This window comes from Nylanderia fulva, unplaced genomic scaffold (genome assembly GCF_048542155.1).
Source record: "Nylanderia fulva isolate GAGA-0341 unplaced genomic scaffold, ASM4854215v1 Scaffold988, whole genome shotgun sequence".
Taxonomy (NCBI): domain Eukaryota; kingdom Metazoa; phylum Arthropoda; class Insecta; order Hymenoptera; family Formicidae; genus Nylanderia; species Nylanderia fulva.
This window is the reverse complement of record NW_028191121.1, coordinates 1-5685: the sequence shown is the minus strand read 5'-3', so window position 1 is coordinate 5685 and position 5685 is coordinate 1. Positions and strand designations below refer to the sequence as shown.

Genomic DNA, 5685 nt, shown 5'->3' with positions numbered 1-5685 from the left:
TAAATTAATTTCGAAACTTACATATGGAGAAATAAGCGAGAAAAATATAGGTCCGAAAAGTCGCTGAAGCGGGAATCGAACCCGCGTCTTTCACTTTCCGGGCGACTGCTCTTACCAACTAAGCTATTCAGACCCTTTCGATCCTATATTTTTCATTTGCTTTTTTAGTAGATGTTAGTAAATACCGCCGTGATTAGCCCAAGGCGTGAATAAACTCAGAAATAAATATTTTTATCGGCTCTCAATATAAATAATATAAGTATGCTGTCTTCTAAGCTGGGCAATAGAGCCAAGGAAACGAAACGAAAAATTAATTAAACGGAACTGTATCTCAATTTGAGATCCCAAAGTTCCACATATAAATTAATTTCGAAACTTACATATGGAGAAATAAGCGAGAAAAATATAGGTCCGAAAAGTCGCTGAAGCGGGAATCGAACCTGCGTCTTTCACTTTCCGGGCGACTGCTCTTACCAACTAAGCTATTCAGACCCTTTCGATCCTATATTTTTCATTTGCCTTTTTAGTAGATGTTAGTAAATACCGCCGTGTTTAGCCCAAGGCGTGAATAAACTCAGAAATAAATATTTTTATCGGCTCTCAATATAAATAATATAAGTATGCTGTCTTCTAAGCTGGGCAATAGAGCCAAGGAAACGAAACGAAAAATTAATTAAACGGAACTGTATCTCAATTTGAGATCCCAAAGTTCCACATATAAATTAATTTCGAAACTTACATATGGAGAAATAAGCGAGAAACATATAGGTCCGAAAAGTCGCTGAAGCTGGAATCAAACCCGCGTCTTTCACTTTCCGGGCGACTGCTCTTACTAACTAAGCTATTCAGACCCTTTCGATCCTATATTTTTCATTTGCCTTTTTAGTAGATGTTAGTAAATACCGCCGTGATTAACCCAAGGCGTGAATAAACTCAGAAATAAATATTTTTATCGGCTCTCAATATAAATAATATAAGTATGCTGTCTTCTAAGCTGGGCAATAGAGCCAAGGAAACGAAACGAAAAATTAATTGACTTTTCGGACCTATATTTTTCTCGCTTATTTCTCCATATGTAAGTTTCGAAATTAATTTATATGTGGAACTTTGGGATCTCAAATTGAGATACAGTTCCGTTTAATTAATTTTTCGTTTCGTTTCCTTGGCTCTATTGCCCAGCTTAGAAGACAGCATACTTATATTATTTATATTGAGAGCCGATAAAAATATTTATTTCTGAGTTTATTCACGCCTTGGGCTAATCACGGCGGTATTTACTAACATCTATTAAAAAGGCAAATGAAAAATATAGGATCGAAAGGGTCTGAATAGCTTAGTTGGTAAGAGCAGTCGCCCGGAAAGTGAAAGACGCGGGTTCGATTCCCGCTTCAGCAACTTTTCGGACCTATATTTTTCTCGCTTATTTCTCCATATGTAAGTTTCGAAATTAATTTATATGTGGAACTTTGGGATCTCAAATTGAGATACAGTTCCGTTTAATTAATTTTTCGTTTCGTTTCCTTGGCTCTATTGCCCAGCTTAGAAGACAGCATACTTATATTATTTATATTGAGAGCCGATAAAAATATTTATTTCTGAGTTTATTCACGCCTTGGGCTAATCACGGCGGTATTTACTAACATCTACTAAAAAGGCAAATGAAAAATATAGGATCGAAAGGGTCTGAATAGCTTAGTTGGTAAGAGCAGTCGCCCGAAAAGTGAAAGACGCGGGTTCGATTCCCGTTTCAGCGACTTTTCGGACCTATATTTTTCTCGCTTATTTCTCCATATGTAAGTTTCGAAATTAATTCATATGTGGAACTTTGGGATCTCAAATTGAGATACAGTTCCGTTTAATTAATTTTTCGTTTCGTTTCCTTGGCTCTATTGCCCAGCTTAGAAGACAGCATACTTATATTCTTCATTTTATTTAAATAAAAACCCTATAGATAAAACTTTATAACCCTAACATATTATGAATTGTTAAATAAATCGCAAAACATTATTGATACTATAATTATTTGGTGAATAACATTATTGATAATAATAAGAGAAATAATAGAAAATGGTATTGTGATTGTGATTGAAACAAACATTCTTTCTAAACAGAGTTCGATTATAGTATACCATAAGTTTCTTGATTTAAAATGTTCTATATTTAAATCATTTAATTATTTTTTTTGTTCAAGTACATTTAACAGCAAAAACTGCATATACGTAGGTATGTATTTAACTCTACTGCCATTACTTGAAACAAATACATTATTTGATATTAACTAATTGGAACTCTGGAATTACGAGTAATTATTTTTCATTGTACAGACTAGGTTTAAATTTTTGAAGACCTTCTTTTGAACATGGCTTGACCTTTTCATTTTTATGATTTTTTGGAGATAGGGTGAGAGAGGACGAATGAGAGTAAGAGAAGACGAGATAGGCGAAAAAGGGTGAAAGAGGACGAAATTGGGTGAAAGAAGGCGAAAGAGGACAAAAGAGGACGAAAGAGGGTGAAAGAGGACAAAAGAGGGTGAAAGAGGGTGTGATAGAATGAAAGAAAGTGAGGTAGGACGAAAAAGGGTGAAAGAGGACGAAAGAGGGTGAAAGAGGGCAAAAGAGGGTGAAAGAGGACAAAAAAGAGTGAAAGAGGACGAAAGGGAGTGAGAGAGGGCGAAAGAGGGTGAGAAAGAATGAAAGAGGGTTAGAGAGGACGAAAGAGAGTGAAAGAGGACGAAAGAGAGTGAGAGGGAATGAAAGAGGGTGAGAGAGAATGAAAGAGGGTGAAAGAGGACGAAAGAGGGTGAAAGAGGGTGAAAGAGGGTGAAAGAGGGTGAGAGAGGACGAAAGAGGATGAGGTAGGACGAAAGAGGGTGAAAGAGGACGAAAGATGGTGAGAGGACGAAAGAGGGTGAAAGAGGACGAAAGAGGGTGAAAGAGGACGAAAGAGGGTGAGAGGACGAAAGAGGGTGAAAGAGGACGAAAGAGGGTGAGAGGACGAAAGAGGGTGAAAGAGGACGAAAGAGGGGTGAAAGAGGACGAAAGAGAGTGAAAGAGGACGAAAGGGGGTGAGAGTGAATGAAAGAGGGTGAAAGAGGGTGAGAGAGAATGAAAGAGGGTGAGAGAGGACGAAAGAGGGTGAAAGAGGGGAAAGATGGTAAAAGAGGACGAAAGAGGGTGAAAGAGGACGAAAGAGGACGAAAGAGGCGAAAGAGGACAAAAGAGGGTGAAAGAGGACGAAAGAGGGTGAAAAAGGGTGAAAGAAGACAACAGAGGGTGAGAGAGAACGAAAAAACTGAAAAAATAGGACGAAAAAGGGTGAGTTAGAGCGAAAGAGGGGTGAGAGTGGGAGTGGGGGTGGGGGCGGGGGGACGGGATGTGGGAGGGAAAGGGGTGGGTGGAAGTTGAGGGAGGTGTGAGTGAAAGGTGAGAAGAGATTTATATATATATTATATATATATATATAATCCTGATGACGTCAGCGGACGCGGACAGAGAAGAAGACGACGTTACTTCATTTTTCATGAAAAACGTCACTTTTTGACCGCTTGTATCTCCAGAACGGCTTGACCGATTTTATTCCTTCTTGGCTCAAATTACTCGTGACGATGCCGCCTTTCAGGTTATATTACGTGCAATTCAAAATTTTTTATATTTTAGTAGTTCTACACCCCCAAAAGATGGACTTTGATGGTGCAGGATAAGAGACTTGTAGTGTCTTTTTTAAGGTCTTTTAGAGTTTGAACATGGCCGGAGACACTACCGCGTCTCCTGATAAAGGTGAAACACCGAGGTACTGCCTCATTTGGGATTGAGAGTTGAGACGGTAAAAACGTTCTGTCTTTAGTAAACTTTTGTCTTTAGAAAAAACTGTGTCTATAAGATTTTGTATCTGATACTTGAAACTTCTATAAAATAATCACCAATTTTGTTTGAGTGAGTGTACAGTGCATTTTATTTGTCAAAAATATAGTGAATAATCGGATATTATTTATTTAGATTTCCATTTAATGTCTAACAACATTTTAATATGATGATTCAATCAAGATATCTCCCTTGACCAATAAATCAGGAGGCCTATACACATAGTGATTACATGGCACGGTCGCTCGATCTCAGTATGTATCAACAATGGCACTTGTCACACGCGATGACTTGTTTAGAAACATATGTAACGAGACAAAAAACTGACTTTTTATTATCTTGACATCGTTAATTGTCGTCTTTAAGGGGTTATAACACCTTTGCGTAAGAAATTTTTCCTCTTTTTCATTAATTTTTTTCACATCTAAGGAATAGAGTAATCAAAAAACGGGTTTGAGGGTTGATTTTATTATAGTTTCTAGTTATAAAAATTATTTTTTAAATTAAAAAAATCTTTGAAGAATATCCTGTAGATGGCGCCAAAGATGACCCTTTGCGCTATTCCGGTCCAATCGGTGGCCAGGATTCCGGCTTACTGGTATGACATAGAACAAAAATGAAAAGTTTTTCATATTCTCTGATAAATTTTCCATCGAGGTACGTAGGATTTTTGAAAAATATTAATTTTTGTGGAATTTACACTAATTTGAAAAAAAAGTATAAAAATTTTCACTGAAAATCGTTTATAAAATTGGTTCCCAAAAAAAAACTAACAATTCTATTAAAAAACGGCTACGTACCTCGATAAACAATTTAATTTAGCGCAGAATAAGCTTTGTTTCAAGTTAATCCGATGTAAATTGTGGGAGCTAAGCTGGCCACCGATTTGAAAAATGGTGTTTTACAGAAATCGCATTTAAAGTTTTGCAACGAGAAAACTTGTAATTATTAGGAGCTCACCGTTAATCTGCAATGCCTGCACCATACAGTTGACCTTCTACATTAATGTCCTCGTCATCTGTGGCCTTCCGAGCTGATTTCTGCTGCCTACAAGCTTCTTTAGCTTCCTCGGTCATAGTGCGCTCAGCTGCGCGGATCCGGCGTTCGTCTGCTTGAACGCAGAAATTGTAACAAGCACTTCCAATTATTAGATTTAACACTTGCATAATTTGCATTATGCTGTGCAAACCATCATTAAAGTTGCAAACAGCAATATTTGCGGCAATATCGACGATTGCTTTGTTACTGTGAACAGTTTTTGGTGCTATTGCCCACAGCACAGAATTAAAACTCTCGTTGCTGTTTTGAGTAAACCCGCCAACACAGCGGGATAGCAACTCGTCTCGACTTAATTCTTCGTAAATAGGTTGAATAGCTTTAAAAACTTCATTGTTTAAAGCTGGTTTGTGTTGGTATTCATCTAATTCGTTCTCAGCTTTCGCCTGCTGCCAAGAACACCACGAGTTCTCTCCGATTGGGCAACGGTCGTGCTGCGGTTCGCTGTCCGTTGAAATCTTATGGAATAGATAGATAGATAGATATATTTATTGCCGCCCCAATTGGGGATTACAAGGCGCTTTTTTTTTTTTAAAGGAGCGTTCCCAAACCTTTATTCCTTCCTTCCTTTTTCCTTAGCCTAAACTTATACCTAAAACTTAATCTAATTACATTTCTCGCCACGCCTCTCCTTTTCGCCGCCTTTCTCATCTTTTCTCTCATTCTGCCCTACCTACACACACACACACGTCCGCCTTTCCCTAACCTTTCTTATTCTAAATTATCTTAACCTACGCAATCTTACATTCTACTTAGCCTATTTGGACCT

At 37.8% G+C, this 5685-nt stretch overlaps 1 non-coding gene across 1 annotated transcript; it reads left to right on the top strand.

Annotated features, from left to right (window-relative positions):
- Positions 1 to 1681: 1681 nt before the first annotated feature.
- TRNAF-GAA (transfer RNA phenylalanine (anticodon GAA)) lies at positions 1682 to 1756 on the top strand. Its single transcript has one exon. It is a non-coding gene; the product is annotated as a tRNA-Phe (tRNA).
- The last annotated feature ends 3929 nt before the right edge of the window (positions 1757 to 5685 follow it).